Source organism: Lithobates pipiens, unplaced genomic scaffold, assembly GCF_037356315.1.
Source record: "Lithobates pipiens isolate NorthernLeopardFrog02 unplaced genomic scaffold, aLitPip1_a1.2 Scaffold_18, whole genome shotgun sequence".
In the NCBI taxonomy this organism is placed as follows: Eukaryota; Metazoa; Chordata; class Amphibia; order Anura; family Ranidae; genus Lithobates; species Lithobates pipiens.
The window spans coordinates 377,020,168-377,046,239 of record NW_027507758.1 but is presented as its reverse complement, the minus strand read 5'-3'; positions in this window follow the sequence as shown (position 1 = coordinate 377,046,239).

The following is a 26,072-nucleotide window of genomic DNA, read 5'->3' as shown; positions in this document are numbered from 1 at the left end:
ATTTGCGGCCACGGGGTAATTATTAGGGGGTAGCACGTAGTCCCACCACCTGGACAATAGCATAATACATGTATGAGGTGAATTTGGGATCGATAACTACAAGCATTTTTTTTTTATTTGGGAAATTGTTCTGACAATTCAGGACTATGGAGCTAATGAAGGCAATGGAGGAGAGGGAAGGTCAGGGACCAGGGTAGGCAAACAAGAGGGTGCAGGAGATACAGAGCACTGACAGCAGCACCGTAATACAGAGCACTGACATCAGCACCGTGACATACAGCGCTGACAGCAGCTCCGTGACATACAGCGCTGACAGCAGCTCCGTGACATACAGCGCTGACAGCAGCTCCGTGACATACAGCGCTGACAGCAGCTCCGTGACATACAGCGCTGACAGCAGCTCCGTGACATACAGCGCTGACAGCAGCACCGTGACATACAGCGCTGACAGCAGCTCCGTGACATACAGCGCTGACAGCAGCTCCGTGACATACAGCGCTGACAGCAGCTCCGTGACATACAGCACTGACAGCAGCTCCGTGACATACAGCGCTGACAGCAGCTCCGTGACATACAGCGCTGACAGCAGCACCGTGACATACAGCGCTGACAGCAGCTCCGTGACATACAGCGCTGACAGCAGCTCCGTGACATACAGCGCTGACAGCAGCTCCGTGACATACAGCGCTGACAGCAGCTCCGTGACATACAGCGCTGACAGCAGCTCCGTGACATACAGCGCTGACAGCAGCTCCGTGACATACAGCGCTGACAGCAGCTCCGTGACATACAGCGCTGACAGCAGCTCCGTGACATACAGCGCTGACAGCAGCACCGTAAGCAGCCCCAGGAGGAAGTCAGCACAGCACAGGGATGGTGTGATCCCCTCATAATAAGAACCCCCAGGAGGAAGTCAGCACAGCACAGGGATGGTGGGAGCCCCTCATAATAAGAACACCCAGGAGGAAGTCAGCACAGCACAGGGATGGTGGGAACCCCTCATAATAAGCAGCCCCAGTAGAAATATGACACCGCTCAACCTCTTCAAAGAGGAGGGTAGGGGCATATAGTACGGTGTGCTTTTTTGGGTCAGGGAAGTGAGCCAAATGAATTAAGAAGGTCTGTGTGCTTGATTCCAAAAATTGTTTATAGACATATACATGGTCTACTGATCACATGTGTTGAATTCCTCCGAGATCCATGCCTCATTCATTTTTAGAAATGTGAGGTAGTTAACACTGTCGTGAGCTAGGCGAGTACGCTTATCGGTCACAATCCCCCCTGCTGCGCTGAACGTCCTTTCGGACAGGACACTGGATGAGGGGCAAGCCAACAGTTCGATTGCAAATTGGGCAAGCTCTGGCCAGAGGTCAAGCCTGCCCACCCAGTAGTCTAGGGGTTCATCACTCCTCAGAGCGTCCACATCGGCCGTTAACCCAATGTAGTCGGACACCTGACGGTCTAGGCGTTCCCTGATGCTGGATCCGGATGACACCTGTCGATGGGTCGGCTGAAAGAATGACCTCATATCCGAAGTCACCAACACATCTTCAAACCGGCCTCTTCTTGCAGGCGCTGTTGGATTGGTACCCGCAAATCCTTCTCTGGGAGTGGGAATTGCTCCTCTGCCAGCGCACGCAAAAGCAGAATGCAGCATTTCTCGAAGCAAGGCCTGGAAGTGCTGCATTCTGACAGCCCTCTGCGACGGCGGTAACATTTCCGCCATTTTGTGTTTGTACCGGGGATCTAAGTACGTTGCCACCCAGTACTGGTCCTTGACCCTCATGCTTTTTATACGGGGGTCCCTATTAAAACACTGGAGCATGAAGGCCCCCATTTGCACTCAAGCGGAAGGTATGTGGTGGTGGTGGTGTTGTTGGTGGTAGTGTCTTTGGGGGTGCACATAGCAGAGAGTGAAGAAGAGGGTGCAGATCGAGAGGATGAGGAGGGTGCAGAAGAATAAGGCTGAGTGAGCCACTCAACCAAGTCTGGTGCGTCCTTTAAAGTAATTGAACGCACCTTCTGCAACTTCCCACTTTGGCTCAAGGCTGTTGCTCCTGCCCTACCCCTACCACCCCTGCGGAAGGGCCTGCCTCTTCCTCTGCCTGTCATTTTTTAAATCACCCTGTGACAAAACTCTTAGTCCCTATACCGCTGAAGGACTGCTGCAGTATAGGGCAGCGGTCAGCAGTAGTGCACGTCAACCCTATGTATTGTGGACCGATAGCGGTCCTTACAGAACAGCAGACTGTACTGCACTCAGGCCTATGTACCGTAGCACCCTATACCAAGTTACCAGTCCTTATAAAAACTTTTGTGGACCAAGCAGGTTGTGTGTTAGTGATTAGCAGACTGTACGTCAGTCCCTATACCAATGAAGGACTGCTGCAGTATAGGGCAGCGGTCAGCAGTAGTGCACGGCAACCCTATGTATTGTGGACCGATAGCGGTCCTTACAGAACAGCAGACTGTACTGCACTCAGGCCTATGTACCGTAGCACCCTATACCAAGTTACCAGTCCTTATAAAAACTTTTGTGGACCAAGCAGGTTGTGTATTAGTGTTTAGCAGACTGTGCGTCAGTCCCTATACCGCTGAAGGACTGCTGCAGTATAGGGCAGCGGTCAGCAGTAGTGCACGGCAACCCTATGTATTGTGGACCGATAGCAGTCCTTACAGAACAGCAGACTGTACTGCACTCAGGCCTATGTACCGTAGCACCCTATACCAAGTTACCAGTCCTTATAAAAACTTTTGTGGACCAAGCAGGTTGTGTGTTAGTGTTTAGCAGACTGTGCGTCAGTCCCTATACCGCTGAAGGACTGCTGCAGTATAGGGCAGCGGTCAGCAGTAGTGCACGTCAACCCTATGTATTGTGGACCGATAGCGGTCCTTACAGAACAGCAGACTGTAACGCACTCAGGCCTATGTACCGTAGCACCCTATACCAAGTTACCAGTCCTTATAAGAACTTTTGTGGACCAAGCAGGTTGTGTATTAGTGTTTAGCAGACTGTGCGTCAGTCCCTATACCGCTGAAGGACTGCTGCAGTATAGGGCAGCGGTCAGCAGTAGTGCACGGCAACCCTATGTATTGTGGACCGATAGCGGTCCTTACAGAACAGCAGACTGTACCGCACCCAAGCCTATGTACCGTAGCACCCTAGACAGACCAAGTTACCAGTCCTGATAAAGAGCTTTGTGGAACAAGTGAGTTGTGAATGATTAGCAGACTGCAGCAGAAGGGCAGCAGTCAAGTATAATATTCTTTCTATATTTGGAAGAAAGAATATTATACGTGTACAAGCCTATTACCGTACCACTGATACCAGTCCTGAAAAGAACCTTTGTGGAACTAATAGTAACAGCAAGTCTTTAAAATTATCCTCACTGCCTGACACACTGCTTCCTGCCTGTCCCTATACAAATTGGCAAAAAAGAGTAGGCTGGAACGATTAGCTGGAATAGCTCTTTTGTGGACCTGATAGTAACAGCTAATGATGATGATGATGATGATGATGAAGAAAGACTAATCTGGCTGAGCTGTCCCTAAAATAGCAGCATACAGCGCTCTGTCCCTTTATCTAAACTGACAAAAGAAACTCAGGCTGCTGACCTAACACCTATACCAGTCCTGAAAAGAACTTTTGTGTACCAAATAGCTAGCGTTTTCTCTGTCCCTACTCCACACAGGATCCTTTCCCTACAGTGACAGAAGAAAGAATGTAAAATGGCCACCGGATCGGGTGTATTTATAGGTTAGGGGGAATGTCCAAGTGTCCATGAGCTGTCATGTCTCAATTGGTTGTCCTGTAACACATGATAAACGTGTCACGAAAGGTTAAAGTTCTTGTATACATTAAACACGTAAGTCCGCCGGGGCGAACGACGGAAAAAGGCGTTCGAACCCGCGGACGGCGAAAGTCGGAAATTCGCCGCGAAACGACCGCCGGGCGAAACGTTCGTCCATCACTAATTATCAGTGCTGCCCATCAGTGCCATCTATTAGTGTCCATCAGTGCCACCTGGCAGTGCCCATCGTTGCTGCCTATCAGTGCCCATCAATTCTACATATCAGTGCCTCCTCATCAGTATTAATCAGTGCCACCTTATCAATGCCCATCAGTGAAGGAGAAAACAGAAACAATTTCAGAAAATGTCAGTGTTTTTTAGTTTGATTAGCAAAAAATTTAAATCCCAGGGGTGATCAAATACCACCAAAAGAAAGCTCTATTTGTAGGAAGAAAATTATAAAAGTTTAGTTTGTGTACAGTGTTGCATGACCAACGCAATTGTCATTCAAAGTGCAACAGTGCTGAAAGTGCCTGGTATTGAAGTATTGAAGTGGTAAAGGAACAGAAAGGCTAAGAGCAAATTCTGTATTTGCATTGGTTATGATTTTAACTTTAGAATTTGAAGTTAGCTGACTGCAAGTTCCTTCAGACAAACATTTGCATGCATGTGTGAAAGCAAACATAATATAAAATAATAACATAACATAGCAATAAAATAGCAACATAATAAATGGTAATAAGTGCACCATTTTAATATGCTTTATTATTTTTCGTTGTAATAGGAACGATAATAAAAAATAAGGATCAAATTAAAATATGAATTAACTTATAAATAAAACATGGCACTACCTGATTGCATATTAGAGACATAAAAGAGTGACCAGCTTTTAGATATTTACAGTCATAAATATGTCACTTGAGCAATTTATAGTGCTGAAAATGATGATAAATCTACTTTTTTGGTGCGTAATCAAATTAGAACATTGTGTAATTAAAATAGCTATGCAATTCTAGAATCTATTTTTTTTTCCTCCAAGACTCAGTGTAATGATAGGTTTCTAGACTTAATCTATTTATGGTAATTTGAGAAACAATGTCCATCGCTAAAATATCTACATAGAGTTCACTCGGAAATAATCAGAACTGTTTTGTTGTCTCTGCAGGACTGCCAGTGATGTACAGGCAGATGAGCGAGCTCATAATGACCTTAGCAAATCAAACCCTCTGAACATGATCTTGTGTTAGAAAAAAAAAGGTCAATTTAATAAATGTAAAGAATTGAAACGACTTGGTATTTTGTCTGTGCTTGATTTATTTAGAGTATGCCCCCCTCCCCCTTTTAACTAGAACAAAAATGTGTTGGCACTCAGAATTTCAATCACAGATATGTGTGCGCAGACAGTAGACATCATTACTATCCTTAAACTAAGCTGTAATTGTTTCTTACTATTTGGTGTGTATATGTTAGGCTAAAAACTCAAAGAATGATTGCTTCTTGTATTCTTTGTGATAATTGCAGGCTACTAGGATTACGCATTAGTTACAGTCAAAGATGTAAAGGTCTAACAAGCTTTTACTCACGTGAGCCCCAGTAGCTAAGTCTGAGAATAGGGATTAAGGGATCATACAGAAGGGGGCTGGATGCACAGAACAATCCAGCACCCATGCTAACCTGGGCAATAGTTTCCCACACTTCTAATGGTCTCCTGTACAAAGGGCTTGCCAGGAGAAGCATGCGCTTCAATGGCAGTGCATGACTTGAAGGTGGTGTGTAACCTTCAAGCCTGGCAAACTCAGGTATGTGTAGTGAGTCAACTCAGTACAATTTTCCACACCCGACAGAATAGGCAAGGACTTGAGGAGCAAAGAGACTGTAGGGTTGATTTAGTAAAACTGGAGTGCAAATTCTGGTGCAGCTGTGTATGGTAGTAAATTTGTTTCTAACTTCAGATCTTCGAACTTCAATAAAGTAGTAGTAAAGCCCGCTTTGTTATTTTTACCTACAGGTAAGCCTATAATAAGGCCTAAAATAAGGCTTACCTGTAGGTAAAATGAATATCGACTGAACGTGCATCATTTTGGGAGATATTCACCCTGCATGCAGCCGCTGATGTCACCGGCGCATGCGCTCTGAAGGTGTGGCATACCGTGCCGGACCTTCAGATCTTCTTGCTGGAACCAAGGACACATGCACAAGAGTGATGTCATAGCAGCTCCAGCCACGCACAGCGCCAGAGCCTACGAACCCAGAAGAAGGACCAGAGGAAGATGTAAGCCCTCACATTGGTGAACAGACGCTACTGGAAGGGCTTTTTTTCAAGGTAAGTATTTCATAATGCGCTAGTATGTGATGCATTCTAGCACATTATGCCATTGTCTTACAAGGGGATTTTGTTTTTGTTTTTTTATTCACGGTTTACAACAATTTTAAGCTTGACAAAAAACCTGGAATCTGGTTTCTTTGCAGAGCTGTACCTGATTTTATACACTCCAGTTCTAGTAAATCAACCCCCAGGCATGTACTGGCCATTGAGACTACAGGGAGTTTCCCGGTGGGCCGATGGCTCAGTGGGCCGGTTTCAGTGACAAAGTAATGGTTGCGCGGCTCGCCCTCAACTTCACGCAGTGATGTGAGAAAGAGGAGAAAAATACAGAGGAGAATAAGTGAAATAATAAAAGAGGTTAGTGAGGACTCCTTATATTATGCTAATTATGTTTTTTTTGCACAATTACGTATAGTTTTATATACTGTTTTTGTACTTGTTTGCAAAATTAAAGTGGGCTGGTCTGGATGAAGTCCAGAGCCAAATTTTTGCCCCAGTCCTGCCCTGTCAACCCCTATGAGGTTGAATAAATAAAGTCAAATAGACTGTTCACTTTGCAAGGGAAGTTACACTTTCCAAGGGAATTTGCCCCAGAGCTTAGTGAATGAGGAGAAGCTTTGCTGACTGCCATCATCCATTCAGGTACAAGAAAAATACAGTGTTTTTTCTTTTTCTTGCACATGATTGGGTGTTCTTCTTTGCAAAATGAAATATCACTACTTTCGTTGGGGCTTGGGGAAGAAATCTTTTGCAAAGTGCAACCACCCTAGGCTGAACAGCCTATTTGCCTTTAGTAAATGAACCCCTGCGTACAGGCATACCCCACTTTTAAGTACGCAATGGGTTTTATTTACTAAAGCTGGAAAGTGCAAAATCAGGCTCACTTCAGCAGAGAAACCAATGAGTTTCCAGGTTTTATTACAAAAGCTTAATTGAACAATCTGGGGTTAGGAGCTCATTGGTTTCTATACAGAAGTAAGCCTGATTTTGCACTTTACAGCTTTAGCAAATAAACTCCATTGTGTACTTAAAAGTGGGGTATGCCTGTATGAAATGCTCTATTTTCCAAACCCCTTTATATCACTGGGATTAATTTACTAAAACTGAAGAGTGCAAAAAGTGTGCATAGTAGCAAATCAGCTTCTAACCTCAGCTTGTTCAGTTAAGCTTTGATAATAAAATACCCTAATTTCCCATAGGCAGTCATCTGCCAGATAAAAGCATACCTATCCCTGGAAAAAGACAAGATACTGTATTGGACATGGGAACTGTGAGTGTGTGATATTGTTTAATGAATGCGAGGCCTCTGACTGGCTATAAAGACAAAAACTCTGCACAAAGCATATATTTTGCTAAGTAGTGGGCCAGACAAGGGTTCAAGGCATTCTCTATTTATCAAGGTTATTTTCTGGGGTAGTGACAATGATATGTCATCTTTACTACATCCACATCACAGATTTTTCTTTTTTTTTTCTTTTCAAACATGTTACAATGTAACCTCAGCTAAAATTTACAATTACATCAAAGTATTTATTTCCCAACATATATAGATAGCATTGGCTTAATTCTCACGCTCCTGGAATTAAGAAAAGCTCTGCATTACTAAAAGCATTGACAAAAATGCTAGCATTAATACCGATGGAATGTCAGCTGTGAGAACAATCCCTTTTTGTACTCATTTATATCCAATTTGTGCAGTTCCCACAATATTGCTAAATAAGCCTTTTGGCACAGCATTCAATTGATGTGATTGTCAGGTAGATTTTACACTATTAGCAAGGATATTGACATTTCTAATGCGGTTCAGTATTGATAAAAAAATAAAATAAAATAAAAATTTATAACACAAAATGACTTGTAGAATAAACAGTGTGGCAGGCGCTATGTGTGCAGAAAATAACAGTGATTACTTCTTTTTAAGCACTGGCGAGCACAGCAATTCTGTGACCTTTTAGCTACAGTTCTGTTTATTATTGTAGATCTAGAGCTGAGATAAACCTCACCAAGCTGTGCCAGTGTGAAGTTCAAAAATGTATGCATTGTATATGCTTTATTTCTTTAAAGCTTCATTGCATGCATACATATGGATATACTTGTGGCAACGAAAGCTTGATCAGAATTTTAACAGTTATGGGGGAAGATTCCATAGCAGCTATAAACGCTTATCTTTCTGTTGGGTAAGGTTGCCTCTCTGCTGAAAAATTGTTTGCAGACCCCATTATGCCTTATAACCAAGAGAACTGCTTGTCTGAATCTTAATGTTGGAAATATTCTTTGGAAAGCAACATATAGATTTGTGTATCCCCAATGTATTTGTTACTGCAAACTATCACTATATTAAATTGATTCTGCTGTGTAGATAAAAAGAAAGACTGGACTATATATATATATATATATATATATATATATATATATACTGATGTGAATGTGCAATGTATATGTAAAGTGCTGCGTAAATTGACAACATTATCTCTTATGCCCTGTACAGACGGTCGGAAATTCTGATGGAAAAAGTCAGATCAGATTATGTTGTCGGAAAATCCGATCGTGTGTGGGCTCTTTCGGACTTTTTCCATCGGAATTATTGACGCACAAAGTTTGAGAGCAGGATCGAAACTTTTCCGACAACAAAATCCGATCGCATAAATTCCGATCGTGTGTAGACAATTCTGACGGACAAAGTGCCACGCATGCTCAGAATAAACTAAGAGATGAAACCTATTGGCTACTGGTCCTTTTATAGTCCCGACGTACGTGTTTGACGTCACCTCGTTAAGAACAATGGGATTTTCTGACAACGTTGTCCGACCGTGTGTATGCAACACAAGTTTCGGACAAAATCCGGCTGAAAAAATCAGACAGATTTTGTGGTCGGAACGTCCGACCGCGTGTACAGGGCATTAGAGTGTAAGCTCTAAGGAGCAGGGCCCTCTGATTCCTACTGTATTGTATTGTATTCCTACTGTAACTGTATTGTATTTGTACTGTCTACCCTCAAGTTGTAAAGCGCTATGTAGACTGTTGTCGCTATAATAATAATAAAAGTACCTGAAATATATATATATATATATATATATATTCTTTCTCTCGCTATAATAATACCATATTGCTAGTACATATTTTGTGGTTACTGCTTTCTAGAACAATAATTCTCTGCCTTTCTGAATTATTAGTAACATGGCTAAACATTAAGAATAAAATCATTTCTGTGTATTGGTATTTGATCCGCAGGCTTACATGCATATTACTGGAGAGTTACAAGAGAATTATTGTGCGGATATAGACATTTAGTAAGAGGCCAGTTTGCTAGGATTTTCAGGGAAACCTTTTATTTTGATCTCTGGTAGAATAAACCTGTACTTATTTAAATGTATTTACAATAGGCCTAAATGTAGGAGGAATCTTTACTTTTTCATTTAAAATTATTTATCGTAGACTGTATTTTTTTTTATTTTTATTCTGGCTCGCTTTCAAATGTAAAAGGCAGTAGAATGTGTACTGCCATTTTACAATTTTATGAAAGCATACTACAGATTCATACTTGAGCAGTGCCACCTAGTGGCAATGTTCAGTATGTAAAAAAGTTGGACCAGTTAACCTGAGCGTAGAGTATAAAATCTATAAAGTTAAAGGTTAAAAGTTAAAAGTACAGTCGACCCCCGCAAGGTCGTGGTTCAGAGTTTGCAGCCTCAGTTGTTTGTGGATTTTTTCCTCTCCGGCAGATGCAGCCCAGCATTCTCACATCATAACAGTTTACTGCTTGTAGCTATTTCAAGCATTCTCACGTTTTTCATTTTGCCCTAAGATGCTACCCAAAAGCCCTGCACCTTCTAAGGCTTCTGTCAATGAATCTAAGCGCAGGAAGAAGTTTAAAAATAGGCATTTATAGGCATTTTTTTACCACAACCAAAATTAGCATTTTTTCACAATTCGCGGGTGCTCTATGAACGTAACTCCCCGCAAATTTCAGAAGTCAACTGTACATAATAGATGGGTAAATATGAGAGAGAGAAAAGGGGAAGGGTATGGGAGCATGGTGTGAGAAGGAAAGGGTAGAATTAGGGAGGAAGTTAAAGCAGAGTTCCACCCATATAAAAGTCAACAGCTACAAAAATTGTAGCTGCTGACTTTTATTAGTCGGACATTCACCTGTCCCACGGTCCAGCGATAAGGGCGAAAGAAGCCCTGCTCCTCTCCTCCTTCTCTCTGCGGCGCCGGCATTGTCACTATGGGCGCCTGGCTGTGGCTTCACAGCCGGACATGCACTGCGCATGCGCAAGTCACTATGCACACTGTGATTGGCCGGGCAATCATCTGAGACCTGTCACGTGTCCCAGAAGAGTGCCAAGAGGGAGGGGAGAGAGGTGAACTTTCTTCCGGTGCTGCGGTGCCCTGGGAGGAAGTGGGAGCTGGATCTCTCTAAAAAAAAAGGGTACCCGCTCCCCCCCAAAAAAATGACATGCCAAATGTGGCATGTCAGGGAGTCACCTGCACTTAAAGCGAAAGTTCAATTTTTGGGTGTAACTCCGCTTTAAGAGTAACTTCTAAGTTTCTTCCCCTAAATCATCACAAGTGGTTTTCTATATTTTTTGGCATGGTTTTTTTTTTTGGTTATGTCACAAACACAGGGAGTAAGGGGTGGTTTGGGGCAGGGGGGCAGGGGTGTTGCTAGGTCTGCAAAAGATCTGGGGCTAGAGCACTTAGCAACAGTTATCAACCTTTTTGCAGGCCTGTGGAGGGTATGTCGGTTTTAAGCAATTTTTTGTGGGCAATGGCTGGTGTTGGCACTTCAATCATCATGGCACCGTGGTTGATATGGTGTCAGGGTGATCGAAGCGCATTGTTCCTATTGTTAAATTCTAATATATAATGAAGTGGTTCAACTCACCATAATGCAGAATCAGTGGGGCCCTGGGCATGTCGCTTGCCACATCTCCTACCACTAGATGCAGCATATCACTTGCCACCGTCGCCTGTCACCAAATGCAGCATGGTACTTGCCACCGTCACCTGCCACCAGATGTGGATTGTCACTTGCCACTTTCACCTGGCAGCAGATGTGGATTGTCACTTGCCACATCACCTGCCACCATTTGCAGACTGTCACTTGCCACGTCACCGGCCTCCAGGTGTGGGTTGTCACTTGCCAACTGATGTGGATTGTCACTTGTCATCCCAGCCAGGGCCACCAAATGTGCATTGACGCTGCATTGGTGGCAGGCTGGCAGCACTGATCCATTTAGTAAGGGGCAGGATGATGCGGGTGGGCAGAGAGAAATTTTGTCATCTTGCTGCTCCCCGCTGCACCTCTGATATTGAAGCAAGGGGGTCTGGCTGCAAAGTGGAACTCCACCAATGACAGGAAGCACGTGACTTCCGCTCCACCTCGCTGTGAAACCGGAAGAGCGCTGATGTGTGGCCGACAGTGAGAGGTGATGTAATCTCTCTGCTGCCCACTGCACCTCGCTCCTAACATTGAAGAGGCCCGGCTGTGAAGAGCACTGATGTGAAGCGGGCAGAGAGAGATGTCATCTCTGCTCATCCGCCTGTTCGCTTCTCTCCTCTGCTCTGTCTCTCTCATGCAGCCAGCCTGCCCACCGCAGCAGCCACAGTCATGACCTGCTGGTTAGGCAGGGACCCTGCGGCAAGAGACTCAGGGCTATGGGCACCAGATTCAGGGCTATAGCCCCAATAGCCACCCCCTAGCGACGCCCTTAGTTTGGGGTAATGGGGGGGGGACAAGGGCATAAGGGTTTGGAAAGGAATGCAGGGAGCAAGAATTAGGTAGAGAAGCCTGGCAACCCCTAGACCTATTTGGGAGAAAGACTAGTCAGCGTATTTGCGCTTAGATGAGGGGTCCCTCCACCTCCCACAATGCCTCTTGCCTCCTTTTTGGAGAAGAAATATGATATATATGGTTGTTACGATAAGGTCCTAGGCTAGGAGATATACCTGTATGTTTGTAATAGTATCTATGTTGTGTTGTGTATGAGACCTAAATGTTTTCTTTATTTTTTGTTTGCTTATTTTATGAATGTTGTCTTGGTTTTTTATTGTGTAAAATGAAGTACACGATGACTGACATAAAGTCAGAAATTACAAACATGCCTTAGTTCTGGGAAAACACCATCCATGTGGACACCAGGAACTGACATCAACTAAATGGTGCTTAAAGGCTAACTTTTTTTTTCTTCTAATTTCCAGCTCCCCTATATACCAACATACCAATAATGTACTTCTTTTGCAGAAATAAAAAAGCTTTCTATTTATCCTACACAGCCTTTACATGGGTGTCCAGCTTGTTGTATAAAAAAAACTTTACTTCTCTATTACTTCCTGGGCAGACCTTGGCATGTGAAAACTGTTAAAGTGGAGGTAAACCCTTGTATCGTTTTAAGCCAAGGAAGCTGCCATCTTGGCCTCTGTTTAACCTCCCTGGCGGTATGATTCAGTCTGGAATTAGGTGCTGAAAGCGGTACAATTATTTTGCATGGAAATCTGGCGTTTTATTTTGTAGTCCTGTAATGTTTAGGAATAACGCTCTTAAATCTCTTCAAAGTCTAGAGTTCAGAGTCTAGCAGACATCCCGGGTATGATAAAGTTAATAATATAATAAAGAATAATAAAAATTATTCAATAATGTAATCAAATCCTAAAACACTGAAAAAGGGACACTTTTTGGTTGCTATGGACAATCTCCAAATTCCAGGCAGAAAAAACAGTATTTATAATATAAAAGTGCATGCAGGGCATTGCACAGACCACTAGGGACAAAGGGGGTGTGTATTTTTTAATACAGTACTGTAATCTTACAGATTACAGTGCTGTGTGTGTTTTGTGTCTTTTTACTTTTTTGAATTTGCCGCCGTTCTCCGCTCCCGTGCGCCGTAACGTCGCAGGGTACGGAGCTCGGCGGCATTCGGCACTGTGAATCGAGCGGAGGACAGCTCGCTCACACAGCGCGTCGGACATCGCTGGATCCAGGGGACAAGGTAAGTTACTCTCCCTGTGTCCTCCCCTGCATCCAGCGGTGCGATCCCGAGTCTGGCTCGGGGTTACCGCTCCTGCTAGTAAATTCCCAACCCGAGCCAGACTCGGAAAAACCGCTAGGGAGGTTAATCTTCAACTATCTTGATGCTGCACATGTGATCCGTTATCACACCAGCCATTGGATGGTTTGACAGTTTGGTTGAGAGCACAACCAATGTGACAGTTAAATTCCCGGCACGTGCCAGAAATATAACTGTGTTTTTAAACTGGTTAATCGATGGGAAATATTGGATGTGAGGTTGTTATCGGTAAAGCGGACCGTGTGTATGCTCCATCGGACAATTGTTGTCAGACTTTCCACCAACAAATGTTGGCTAGCATGTTCTCACAATCTCTTCTTTAATAGGATAATAATGAAGCTGCTTTGTTGGGGATACTGATGACGTTATTGTAAACAAATTTTCAAAGGTTTTTTTTTTCTAGTGATATCAAGAATAATATTATTCGTTTTTTTTTTACCACAACACCATTATCCTGTAGTTTTTAAGATCAAAGATACAACTATGTTGGTGTCCCTTGTCAATTTTACATTGTATTTTTTTAAATGTAACTGCTTACTCCCAAAATGTCATTTGAAGTAAACACATTACTAGGTAAGTATTATTCTCCACAATTTTTTTATTGTGCATTAAAAAAAGAAAACAAATAAAATTTGACATGCTATCTGCAAACAGAACTTAACCAAAAAGTGCATTCTATGCATCCAAAAATATAGAAAATATAACAAATCAAATCATTATTCAACCAAAAAAATAATGTCATAGCAATAACTCCAAGTTCAATAATAAATAACACGTTATCTCCTCTGATTCCGCAACATGTCTGGATGACGAACGGCCGTTCAGAAACGAAAAGGGGCTAAATGAAAAAAGCGAAAAGAAGAGCGCGCGAATCAACACTCACCAAACTTCTACTAACCGAAATTAGCAGAAGGAGCCCAAAGGGTGGTGCTAAAGAGCTGAAAAACCATTTAGTGCATCTAGTACGTCACTACGTTCGTAATTGTTGGCCAACATTTATGTGACCATGTGTATGCAAGACAAGTTTGTGCCAACACCCTTCAGACAAAATTCTGTTGTTGGAAAGTCCTATCGTGTGTACGAGGCATTAGAGTATAAGGGGTGGAGGCCCTGGATTTTGGAGTGGTTATAGGGTAGGCTTTTTCTTTTACAGCTCCAGTTGGCAGTTAATGCTCGTGGCCATCTGGATCATCACTGGACTCCTGTACACAATCTGTGACTCCTGCTTCTCAAATAATACAGTCTAATTTATACATTAAGATAAAATTGGTCATGTTTCTTCATCTTACATTGCAACCTAACCAAGCTGCCTATATAAAACCTGCCTTGTCACTTTCTACTTGCTGCCCATTAAAGTATTCACATAGTGCCCTGATGCTAGCCAATTTTCACCAAACACATACCTGAAGTCTATATTTTGAATATTTTGTAGGGATGGGAAGGGGTTTGTGGAATGTGAGGTTGTGTTTTTTTTGCATTTGTTTAAACTTTTAGGTCAATGCAGTGTGATCCTGGGAAAAAAGACACTCACAAAGTATAATAATCAATTTTTTTGACACTAGCCAATTTGTACAAAGTTGAGGGCTGCTATTTCCACTTCCATTTAGGCTCATTACCACTAGAGAAAAATGTACATGCTCACCCCAACACTACCTAAAATAGCTTTAAAGATTAAATGAAACAGATTGGTATGCTGCTGCTTTATTTAAGCCAAGCTAAAGGTAAAAATGAACAATCAAAAATATGTGATACCAGAATACAGTCTCACTGATGCTGCCCGTGAAAATATTAATGTTCGCAAACACCACATAAAGATTTATAGCATCTTCCATGCATGTAATTAAGGGATTTGTGTTATTTCCATGTCCAGTTGTTTTAAAGCTGTACTATATTTAAAAAATATATATTTATTTTTTACTTGTTTTAATGTCCACCGTGGCTGTGTTCAGTTCTCCATGCACTTTTTTGACAATAGTTTGCTTGTTAAGCCTGATGAGTTTACCACAACCAGCCACTATGAGTTTTTTTGATCAACCCAGTGGGCTGGCAAAAATAAACTTGTTTTCTAGCATGCCCATTTGACAGAAGCTGGTCGTTCGGGCCACATGGGCTAAATGTTGGATGGTTCCTGTTGAACAGACTGATAACAGCTGTTTTTCAGACCATGTATACCAGTCTTTAGCACTGAAAATGGGCAGAATGTAGTATCAAGATTAACCACCTATAAACTTCAACAGGGTTTAGAGCTAAGTTTAGGTTTAAGGGATTTGACTAATGCCCCCGGAATCAAAAACAGACAGGTTCGCTCATTCCAACTGCCTAAAGCTTTCAGCCATATGTTACATACACATTACAATTACCCATACACATTACAATTAGATTGTACAGCATATGTTTAATGTTCTTTAAATTTACAAACAACTATGTCGTTTGAGGCATCACATAAAAATTAAATTTAACCACTCCCGACCGCTTTGCGCACATATACTGTGGCAGAAGGGCGCGTACACACACACAGAATCACGTATCTGTACATTGCCCTTTAAGAAGCAGCTTGCGGGCGCGATCCCGTGATCATCTCACGGAGAGGAAGAACAGGGAAATGCTTATGTAAACAAGCATTTCCTCGTTCTGCCTAGTGACACTGTCACTGATCTCAGCTCCCTGTAATCGGGAGCGGTGATCAGTGTTGTGTCACACACAGCCCCTCCCCCCAGTTAGAATCACTCCCTAGGACACACTTAACCCCTATAGCGCCACCTAGTGGTTACCCCCTTCATTGCCAGTCCCCTTTACACAGTAATCAGTGCATTTTTAATTGCACTGATCGCTGTATAAATGTGAATGGTCCCAAAATCACACCAAAAGTGTCCAATCTGTTCGCCATAATGTCCCAGTCATGATAAATATCACTGATCTCCACCATTACTAGCAAAAAAAAATATTAATAAAAATGCTATAAAACTATCCCCTATTTTGTAGACGCTATAACTTTTGCGCAAATCAATCAACAAATGCTTTTTGCGATTTTTTTACCAAACATATGTAGAAGAATATCAAAGAATGAGAGATAAAAAAAACTATGTTCAGTATCTCTCTCTCAGCACACACAGAAAAAATATAGATAAAACAATAGTCAGCAGCTGCTATACTAAAACGAGATGCATCAAATATATGTCAAGGAAAAATTTCTAAAACATTAGCAGCGCTATATGTAGAAGAATACGTATCGGCCTAAACTTTACATATTTTTTGGGGATATTTATTGTAGCAAAAAGTAAAAAAGAATGCGTTGTTTTTAAAATTGACGCTATTTTTTTGTTTATAGCGCATAAAATAAGAACCGCAGAATTGATCAAATACCACCAAAAGAAAGCTCTATTTGTGGGAAGAAAAGGACGTCAATCTTGTTTGGGAGCCACGTCGCACGACTGCGAAATTGTCAGTTAAACTGACGCAGCCCCGAATCGCAAAAAGTGCTCTGATCTCTGGCCAGCCAAATGGTCAGGGGCTTAAGTGGTTAATGTATTTGGCGTGACTGTCCCTGTCTGGGAACTGAATCTTTGTTTCCCTCTTTCAATCTTAATGTTTCTTCTTTTTTTGGTCAGATGTATAGAACTCCATAAAAATGCAATTCTTAACTACCAAAAATGTTTTACTGCACTGAACATTTCATAAAACCTCTAGAATGTTGTATCCGCTAGATTGAAAAAACTGCATAAATCAAAAGTAATGTTGAAAATAATACTTGTGGGTTTAGGCAATTGTTTTGGGTAAATTTGTATTTTTTTTTTTTATGGTTCACATAACTAAGGGTGTGGTGAGGGTGTTGTGGCAGGGGTGTGGCTTTTCATATACAGTATACTGTGTGCTTATAGGATTCTCTTTATCTGCTTTCAGTAAGTTGGGAGGTATGCAATCAGATAGCCCTTTGTTTTGCAAACTGTAGTTGATGCTAAATCTAAATGACCTCACCAGGTTATGTCTTCAATTAAAGTCCGTAAAATATCTTCACTCTAATGCTAAATCTAAATGAGATTGAACAATTACATAATAAAATTTGGCGGACAGCTTTAGAATACAGCTATACTCTACGCTTATACAAGCAAAAAGTGCTTCTTAAAAAATAACTGAAAACTATGTGCATAAGAGAAACCGCCTAAACGTCTTTGTACAATGTAAATAGATGGGCCATTCATGCCTGTTGGCTTTTCTTCAATACCTTGCATTTTTACAGAAAAACTTTTTATTAAAGGTGTATCAATCAAAGCCAGTACAATACATGACTGTATAGTATCTTGCATTTTACAGGAAAAGAATGCAATTCAAGTAGAAAAAAATCCCTTTTATTATATGCCTAGTTCGCATCTAAGCACGACAGCTTAGCTTGTATTAGGACACTTTTTGTGCTTTATGGTAAAAAAAGGAATCTATGATCTGGAGTCACATCTGAACTATGAAAAATCCCTGTTTTGAATGTTCTTGCATCTTCATGCATAATTCATGAGTTTAAAAACATGAATAAATGCATGCATAAACACGAGTTTACACTGCACTTATATACATGTAGTAAGGTGCTTCACTAACTGTGCATAAATGTGACAACGCCTTTATAAAAACTATCCAAAGTCTATGAAATACCCTTTCAAATAGTATATATTATTATTTTTATTAATGTGATAACACAATTTAAAAATAGACAATGTTGCAACTACAAGCAATATGTATACATTTTACATAATATTGCTCCTCTGCAAGTTATAGAGCAGGTTCTTGGAACAAATAAAGTATGATATATAGTAAGTTATGTAATGTGGATACTCCTTACAGTGCTCATGTATCAATAAACTGATGTATTGCACCCTAGTCAGTCCTTTCCACCTTCAGTTAGAATCACTTTCCAGGGAACACAGTTAACCCCTTGATCGACCCCTAGTGTTAAGCCCTTCACTGCCAGTGACATTTTTACAGTAATCAATGTATTTTTATAGCACTGATCTCTGTATAAATGCCAATGGTCCCATAAATGTGTCAAAATTGTCCGATGTGTCCTCCATAATGTCGCAGTCATGATAAAAATCACCGATCGCAGCCATTATTAGTAAAAAAAAAATAATAATAATAATAATAAAAAATAATAATAAATAATAATAAAAATGCTATAAATCTATCCCCTATTTTGTATAACTTTTGCGCAAACCAATCTATATACACTTATTTATTATTTTTTTTTTTACCAAAAATATGTAGAAGAATACATATCACTTTTTCCAAAAAAAAAATGCGGATATTTATTATAGCAGTACAAAATATTGTGTGTTTTTCAAAATTGGCTCTCTTTTTTTGTTTATAGCGCCAAAAATAAAAAATGCAGAGGTGATCAAATAACACCAAAGGAAAGATCTATTTGTGGGGAAAAAAGGAAGTCAATTTTGTTTGGGTACAACGTTGCGTAACCACGCAATTGTCAGTTAAAGCGACAGTGGCGAATCACAAAAAATGGCCCAGTCATTCAGCAGCCAAATCTTCCAGGGCTGAAGTGGTTAAAGAGCATTTAAAAGTGTTTGTGAGGCCCAAAGAAATCATTCACATCCCTCCTGTCATTCATTGTCTGTGAATTGCAGCTCAGACACTTGAATACCTGAGGTCCTTTATTCCTTACAAAACATCCATTATAAAAATTTCAGTGTCCACGTACTTGCAAGATTCCCTATTTCCATCCGTTTTATAAATGTACTGTACTGTAATTGTTTGATTACTGGAACCTGTGTGGTCTTTTCATTCAGATACACCTCAAGGCAGACAATGTATTGCTTATTCTGATTAATTTGTATCATATCTGTGTCTCAGAGTCTTTTTTTAATTTGTGATCATAATGTGCATGTGTCAAATCAATTACTAAAAGTGTATGGTATAATTGATCTTTTTTTTTCAATTAATTTTGAAAATCTATTAAAAGTTAAACATGGAAAGAGCAGACAATTACAATTGAAAATGATTACCTTACATCGATTGTAATATATGCAGCCAGCACTGTAGTGGTGACCCAGCAGTGCAGTTAACCATTTGTATTGTTCATGGGTAAGTATGGAACCAAATGTGGCATGCAGAAGATACTGAAATACCTAATATAAAATACTGAAAGTTAAAATATTTATATACCTTAATATTGCCAGTGCTTAATAGATCTGGATTACAGTCTGTCTACAGATAATGGCTGGTATTTAAATTCCACAATCTATGAATTCTAGAGATATAGTTGATGTATTTAATGTATTCGATTTAAAAGCAGTCTTCATTGTGTGAAGTTTTCCAAAGGATCAAATGTATTCATAATGATATAGTGGGACGTAGTGAATAAATTACAATGTTTACTTAGCTCTATGCAGATTATAGAGTTTACCACACCTGGTACAATCTTTTTTTTTTTCATCAGTTTTCTTACTTTCATTGCCAAGCATTTTTTTCTTATTTAAAATGTTTTATTAAAGTTTTAATAAGCACAAAGTAAAAAAATATAGATAAGTTCATACACATTCTCAGCTTAACAACATAAAGTCAATACATGGTACACACATAAATCATGGCGTATCAAAATATTTTATGACCTTTTATTTCACAACATAAAATGAAGTTAGCAATCCTGGGTAGTATATCCAGCAATGCATCAGTTATGGGTTATCAGTTATAAGTTGAATTTTGATACTGATTTACAGGACTGGTAAAGTGGTGATACTACAGGTGGGCCTTAAAGGGCTATAAGGAGTTTTGGTATGATCATTTATTATATCTGCACTACCTGTGAAGAAGAGAGAAAGAAAGCAGATCAACAGAGGGATTTAAGAAAGCGATACAAAAGAATTCAGTAAGTTTAGAGAGTGGGGAAAATGGCGAAGGTCTGAAGGGGACGTAAGAAAGTTAGAGGGAGGAATTTGTTATCCTTGGGGTTTAGCCAACCCTCTGAGCTTTCTCGAAAACATGAGGCTCTCAGATTTAGTTTCAAATAGGTTATCTGTGGATACTAAATTCATATGCGTTTTTTATATTTAGTGAAATAAATAACTGTACATTTTTAATTTATCGTTGAGCTATTTATTCATGTTTTGACCTCTTTAAAATATAGTGGGGGTGATTTACATAACTGAGCTATTGTTTACTTGACAGCACTAACTATAATTCCAGTCATTTTTGCTGTGTTGCGTTGGGTACCCTGAAGTGGTATATTCAAGAGGGCTAGGTATCTTTTTCTTTATAACCCATTCTGATTGGTTGAAACTCACTGATAAATTAAACAATCAAAAAACAAAAGCTTCTTAATTTCTGTGATGCTAAAGCCTAGTTTATTTGGGTTAAGCTGGTTCAAACAAATGATTTCCTTCACTAATATAAGAGACTGCTGTCGGCACTTTATAAACTATATGTAGCATCATCTACATACAATATACATCTCTGTGTTCCGGCAGGGGTACAGGGACTTTCCAATTGCTGCTAAAAACAAAATAGAGTCTGGCTGAGAGCTTTTGACCTATCCACAGGAAGCCTTGTGTTCTTATGAATGAATTCAAGGCTTCCTTGGATTGGATGAGGTGGAGAGGTGGGTGGATGACATTATGATCCCTACCTCAGCCAATCAGAAGAAGCCTTGTATTCAATCATAAGAAGCCTTTATTAATTCCTTTAAAAATTCAAGGCTGAGAAAAAAAAAAACAACGAGATCTCTGTACAAACACACGTGATGTTCGTGCAGCGATCTCCCCCATTCTGCCAAAACACACTTATCACAGCTGCAACACACAGCTGCGAGCGCTGATCAGATTCCCCATGCCCCGTGTTTCTTGGACAAAAAATCGTTAGACCGGCTTCTGTCAGAAAGACAGCTGTACACACTGACAAAATGTCAGTTCAACAGGAACCAGTTAATAATGGCTGATATGCCCTTTGGGATTATTAAAGTATTCTGATTCTGATATTTACCCAGCCTTAAGCCAGCTGTACACAGTTTGAATCATTTGAACCATTAATGGTCAGGCTGAATGTACAGAGTTGATCAAATTAGGTACAACCAGCCTGCCTGATTTACTTCCGATTATCGCAAGTGGCTGCTACAGCTGCTAGCAATAATCACTGTCTTTTACGATAATCATGGCTTCCCCTGCCCACTCCTGCCCCCCATCGGGAGCTGATAATAGCCCAACAGGAGGGATTCCCCTGTCAGCACTGTCTGTTTTGATGGGGGTGGTGGGGTTGTTGCGAATTTCTTTCCTGCAATCCATGGATGTAGGAAAGAAATTTGCACCGTGTATGAACTTACTCTTATCAAGCAAGTTGTGTGTGATCCTGCAGTGATTCAGTTTAACCTCAACACCGGTCAGTGTAACTCTGCATCCTCTCTTACCACCACCAGTTACACAAACACAAACTTCTTTTGCTAGAGAATTCTAGCAGCAGGATCCTGACTCTGTGGAGGGTTCTTCCTCAGAGGAGCCAGAAGATGGCCTTGGGGGGGATGGTTTAACTTTTCACTTGTCCAACCATTTGTTAAGGCAATGAGGGAAGATCTCTAATGATAGGGGTCACCACAGCCTGCCTAAAAGCATTGTCAATTTTCCAGACACTTGGAAAAGGTAGTCTCCTCTTAACCATTTTTGGAATAAATTAAGTAGCACCTTAATTTAAGGATACACCCTTACCAATGGGAAACTTCCTTGATGTGCGCTGCTAGGCATGGAGGGTGCAATATCATTCCAGGATACTTTAGATCAAAGAATTGATTTTGCCCTTAAAAAAGTGTACTCGGCATTAGGGAGTGCATGCCACCCTGCTGTAGCCCTGACAGCAGTGGCAGATAATATGTACGTCTGAGTTAAAAAAAGGGGAAACATATATCCATTCAGGAAAGGACAAGAAAGACATAGTGGCCGCACTAGAAAATCTGAAACTTTACTCAAACTTTATGGCTGAGGCTGCAATTGACTCTTTGACCCTCTTCTCATTGCATGTTATACTCAGTCACAAAGAGATGTGCCTTGTGGCTTAGGCCTTTCATTGCAGACACAGGCCCTAAGCAATCTTGGTGCAAGATCCTTTATGGAGGTCAGTCGTTCTTTGGTAATAAGCTTGACGAATCGCTTTCTAAGGATACAGGAGGCAAATCAGGTGTTATTTTGCAAGACAGAAGCCTATTGAGACAGAGAGGAGGTGTTAGTCCTGCCACACTCTTCCAGAACATTCTAGAGAATTTAGGAGTTACTTTTCAGGAACAAGGTTCAGGCAAACATAGGGAGGGTAACAGTACTCATTCACAAAGCCAAAAAAGTCTTCCACTCTAGGTGGACAGGACCATCAGAACAGAATCAGACCATGAGTTTCAGTGTTCACCAATAGACAGGTTCTTTGTCACAAAGATTGAAAATGATCCAGTCAAGAAAAGGCATCCTACTACAATGTACTTCAGGACTGTTGGACAAACAAGCAGATGACCAAGTTCATCAAGACCAAAAACTACAGGGGTTATGCTACCTATTATTTCTGGTAAGCAGATATTTGAGCCCAGGGCCTCAGGGTCCTCAGTAGACATAAAATAGTTAAACACTTCAAGATGGAGTTCTCAGGTAACAATTTCAGGGGCCAATGTTGTGCTTAACCCGTGCTTGGCAAATTATTAAAATCAAATTAAATAAAAAAGTAAAGAAAGAAAGTAAAAAAAGCCTGACTGCAGCACTCACTGATATTCACACATAAATATCTAAAGACAACTGAAAAATATAGTGTTGCTGTCAGGAAAACTTTTAATTAAATATATATAGTGAATGACATACAAATCAAAAAATAATAAATTCATATAAACTAAATATCATTGTCCAGCAAAAGTGTGCCAAATTTTCAAGCAGGTGCTGTACACAACCATCAACTGATAATAATGCCGCTTACCATATCCTTAGACCCCCACAACTCAAGAGGTCTAAATCAGCACTGGATCGCTTCTCATATACCTGTCTCAGCAGCAAAACCACATACCAAGGATAGAGCAAGGAAATCCTGTAGTGAAGTACAATTTTAAAGACATTTATTATTAACCAAGTGGGTACTCATAAAACAGATAGTATGACAAGCATATCGCACAGCACCACCAACTCTCCAGGCGGGCGTGATAATGTCAAACTCTGCCGGAGGTGCCTATGAGATCCAGGAGTGGTGAGAGACTAAGGCAAGCATTGTTCGCTACTATCTGACACAACTTCTATTACTGAGATGCGCTGTTAATGTTTTATTTTCTACCTTAGTGGTACAGTTCTTAAAAGGAGCACTCATCATCAAACCCCCCAGAGTAACTCTGTTCTTCAAGTAAGTTTTGCATGATTTGCAAGATCATGAGGTGCACCTTTGTAGCCCCTCAAGTCATGTAGTCTTTGGCTATTATCTTTAAAGAGCATTTTTCTGAGTGTAGTAGCCTCAATTTCCAGAGTATATGAAGTGCATGCCCTCGAATGAAAAGAACATTAAATTGTGTTACACCAAGATTGGGCGGTTCCAGTACCAGTGCTACAAACTCTCCCAAAAGTAGCCTCAACCTTCCATGAACTGGTTCTTCCTGTTCTCCAGAAGCTTCATCCACTGGACATTGCAAGAATCTTCAAGGCCTATATGGCAGCTGCTGCTTCAATATCATGCTCAGAACATTTGTTTATCATCCTGTAGGAGAAGAATAAAGAGTAAATAATAATAATAATAAAGTATTGGAAAGGAAAGGAAGCTTTATGGATCATTAACACTCCTGGCGGTGTTCCCGAGTCTGGCTCGGGGTGGAAGTTTTGTACCAAAAGCGGTAACCCCCGAACCAGACTCAGGACCGCATTGCTGAATGCAGGAGGAGGTTTACTTACCTTCTCCCTTGGATCCAGCGATGTCCCTGCACTGTACGAGCGGCTCGTCCTCCGCTCGATGTATCACGGAGCCGATCTCCATTCCCTGCGAGCGCTGCGACGCACGGGGACGGAGATTGGCGCCAAATTCAAAAAGTGAAACACTCACTATACATACAGTATAATGTAATTTTACATATTACATTGTTGTATGTAATAATTTCACATCCCTTTTGTCCCTAGTGGTCTGCCCAGTGTCCTGCATGCAGTTTTATAATATAAAAAGTGTTCTTTATGCCTGGAAACTGGAGATTGTCCATAGCAACCAAAACTGTCACTTTACATCAAAAATGATTTTAGACCAGCTAGAAAACAGCGCTAATAAATTGTAATCACTCGCAGAATTGATCGATAGCAATTTGTGTGGAGATCCGTCATCAAATACTGAAAAGTAATGACAGATACAATTCTGCAACTGAGCAAATTTCAGTGTTTTTGATTTGATTACATTAGTGAATAATTTTTATTATTGTTATATTATTATTTGGTATAATTATTTATAGTTATTTATTATATTATAATTTATGATTTCATTTTTCAAACTTTATCATACCCGGGATGTCTGCTAGACTCTGGTTTGGACAGATTTAAGTGTGTTATTCCTAAGAATTAGCAGGACTACAATATAAAACTCCAAATTCTCATGCAAAATAATTTTACAGCTTTTAGCACCTAAAATCCGAAATAATCATACCGCCAGGGAGGTTAAAGGGATTTACCAGACCTATAGAGCTAAATCTCTACTTGTGCCAGAGGAGGTGACCACTTATTCTACATGCAGTAGTTCAACTTCTTGAACGGCTTCTAGCAGCCAACACTTCAAATTAAAATTTATTTTAATCTGTATTAAACCGAAAAACAAACATTTATTATATTGCACCTGAACAATTATTAGATGTGATGGCTGAATTCATTTTCTTTTTTTTAATCTTTCTTTCTTTTATTTTCATATGGTGATCGAGCCAGTAAGTCTGTTGCTTTTCAATAGAACAAGCTGTCCTGCAGATTTAACAATTAAATTTACCAATTAGACGGTTAAGACAAACTATTTACCACTGACAAGGGTGCTTACAATAATCAGCTTTTATTAATTTGTAAAACCTTTATGACAAAAGGAACAAAACTGTTTCTGTAGATGGTTCGAGCCTCTGCCGGTTCCTGAATTGAACCATCTGTGGGCAGGCTGAATGTCCCCAATTTGATCGATCATTAAACTTGGGTACAACCAGCCTACTGGATTTTATATGTGATTAATGTACATCCCGTGGTTGCAGAAAAAAAATTTGCTCCATCAATGAACGGTCTTAGTTGGAGTTTGGCTTTAATTTCTTTAGTGTGTCTAAGCCCTTGTACACACGATCGGAGATTCCAACGGAATGTGTCCGATCGGAGCGTTTTGTCGGATATTCCAACTGTGTGTGGTATGCATCGGACTGTTTCTGTCGGAATATCCGTCGGACCAAATTTTCCAACTTTCCGGAAATATTTTCCGACAAAATGCTCCGATCGGACATACTCCGATCATGTGTAGAGAATTCCGATCAGACAAAGTGCCACGCATGCTCAGATCAAATTCCTACATCAAAGCTATTGGCTACTAGCCTGAACGTAGTCCCATTGTAACGAAATTACGTCATCACGTTCTGAAAGATCGGATTTTCCGACAACTTCTGACCGTGTGTATGCAACAGTTTCGGACAAGATCCGTCGGACAAAATCCGACGGATTTGGTTGTTGGAATCTCCGACCGTGTGTACTAGGGCTAAATCTTATTCCCCCTTCTAAAAAGTATATTACTGCTGTCTCTATTGCTCTTTCATCCAGAGCGTAGGCACCCTAATACAGAAGGCGTGTTACTGGCCAGATCACCAGGTGAAAACAGAGTGAAAAAAACCTAAAAAATGTAATTAACCACTTCCCACCCGGCCAATGCGTATATACGGCCGGGTGGGAGCCGCCTGCT